Genomic DNA, 2,599 nt, shown 5'->3' on the forward strand with positions numbered 1-2,599 from the left:
TATTAGGTGCACTGTGCTGCCACCTGCTGCCAGGTACTCCATATCAGCCACATCAGTAGTCATTAGACATCGTGAGAGAGCAGAATGGGGCGCTCCGTGGAACTCACGGACTTAGAACATCCATAGGTCCACTGTTTCCTATGTGATAGTGAAGAGGAAACGTGAAGGTACACGTACAGCACAAAAGCGTTCAGGCCGACCTTGTCTGTTGACAGACGGAGGCCTCCGACAGCTGAAGAGAGTCGTAATGTGTAATAGGCAGACATCTATCCAGACCATCACACAGGAATTCCAAACTGCATCAGGATCCACTGCAAGTACTATGACAGTTACGCGGGAGGTGAGAAAATTTGGATTTCATGGTCGAGCGACTGCTCATAAGCCACACATGACACCGGTAAATGCCAAACGACGCCTCGCCTGGTGTAAGAGGCGTAAACATTGGACGATTTAACAGTGGAAAAGCGTTGTGTGAAGTGACAAATCACGGTACACAATGCAGCGATCCGATGGTAGGGCGTGGCCGTGTGGGTATGGCGAATGCCCGGTGAACGTCATCTGCCAGCGTGTGTAGTGCCAACAGTAAAATTCGGAGGCGGTGGTGTTATGGTGTGGTCGTGTTTTTCATGAAGGGGGCTTGCTCCCCTTGTTGTTTTGTGTGGCACTATCACAGCACAGGCTGTGATGTTTTAAGCACCTTCTTGCTCCCCACTGTTAAATAGCAATTCGGGGATGGGCGATTGTATCTTTCAACACGATGGAGCACTTGTTCATAATACTCGACCTGTGGTGGAGTGATTACACGACGATAATATCCCTGTAATGGACTAGGCTGCACAGAGTCCTCACCTGAACCTATAGAACACCTTTGGGATGTTTTGGAACGCTGACTTCGTGCCAGGACCCATCGACCGACATCGATACCTCTCCTGAGTGCAGGACTACGTGAAGAATGGGCTACCATTCCTCAAGAAACCTTCCGAGCACCTGACTGAACGAATACCTGGGAGAGTGGAAGCTGTCATCAAGGCAAGGGGTGGGCTAACAATATTAATTCCAACACTATCGATAGAGGGCGCCACGAACTTGTAAGCTATTTTCAGCATGGTGTCCGGATACTTCTGATCACATGGTGCTGAAAAAACTGTTGTAGTATAGAACAGAAGGTAACTGAAAGACATACAAAATGAGACGAACAGAAATGACACTTCTGTTCAAAGATTATGACAACATTGAAGTCACAGCGATTCATGATGGTCCTCTGGACATTACAAATTGCGGGACGTGATTCTTAATGGGTATGTGCTCACCAAGGGCGGCAATACGTGCTCTGCAACGTGCTCCCACGCTGATCACAAGGTTAGTAAGAAGTTCTTATGATAGGGCGTTCCATTTCCCCATCAGCGTGGCTGACAACTGCTGAATGGTCGTTGGTTTAGACGGACGTGCTTCAACATGTATTCTCAACGCGCACCACAGGTTCTCAATGGGATTGAAATTGACTGAACGGGCAGGTCAGTCCATTCGCAGAATGTTCCCTCGTACCAAGGACTCCCCCATCTGTGCGGTCGCGCATTGTAATCCATAAAAATATCAGTGCCAAATGCACTCCTCGAAAGACGCACATGAGGAAGGAGTATGATGTCACAATAATGCTGAATGTTGAGTGTACTGTGTTCAAATACTTGAAAGTCAGTAACGTTATGCCTCCTAACACCATAAAAAAGGAACTCCGTCGTCAGGCCACAAGTCGCACATCGGCACCATCCGACCGCCGTGTCATCCTCAGATGAGGATGTGGATAGGAGGGGCGTGTGGTCAGCCAGCACATCGCTCTCCCGGTCGTTATGATGGTTTTCTTTGACCGGAGCCGCTACTATCCGGTCGAGTAGCTCTTCAATTGGCATCACGGGGCTGAGTGCACCCCGAAAAAGGGCAACAGCGCATGGCGGCCTGGATGGTCACCCATTCAAGTGCCGGCCACGTCCGACAGCGCTTAACTGCGGTGATCTGACGGGAACCGGTGTATCCACTGCGGCAAGGCCGTTGCCTCACACCATAAAAGCTGGACACTAAAGAGGTTATGTTCGAAAATGCTGGACGTCCTTTCATATGGGGAAAGATGAGAAACCCAGGAATACTGTCGAACATGATCGCAAAGCTTGATTGCATTTTCATTGTGATTTTAATTTCGCAAGCAAGCTTCGCCGTGAAATGAGCAAGTTTAACTTTTCCTTGTTTCTTTAAGGTCTGTCTTGAAATCGCACGTGGCGAGTCGTTTTCTCAATAATATGTATCCCAGACCAGATAACAAAGACAGCGGGAGTGGTTGCTATTATCTTGTGCTGTCAGAAAGGGGACATCTTTATTTACATACATGCCTTGGTATCAATACGGGACAGTAATACTCCACTTAGGAATACATTACAGATATTAGCGGTAAGTGCTGAGCGACCGCACTGCTTTCTCGAACTACTACGCAGAAACTCTCTACGTTGTTTATGGTTTATAATTCTTGTTCTGTCTCACCAAGACAGTTCTTGTGACTAATACTTATTCTTGTATTCGTACATAGATCTTTCAGCAATCTATGGTGGGC

The 2,599-nt window shown here is 47.8% G+C and overlaps 1 pseudogene; it reads right to left on the reverse strand.

Annotated features, from left to right (window-relative positions):
* Nucleotides 1-1,933: 1,933 nt before the first annotated feature.
* LOC124725225 lies at nucleotides 1,934-2,051 on the reverse strand (annotated as a pseudogene).
* Nucleotides 2,052-2,599: the final 548 nt, after the last annotated feature.

This window comes from Schistocerca piceifrons, chromosome 1, assembly GCF_021461385.2.
Source record: "Schistocerca piceifrons isolate TAMUIC-IGC-003096 chromosome 1, iqSchPice1.1, whole genome shotgun sequence".
Classification (NCBI taxonomy): Eukaryota; Metazoa; Arthropoda; class Insecta; order Orthoptera; family Acrididae; genus Schistocerca; species Schistocerca piceifrons.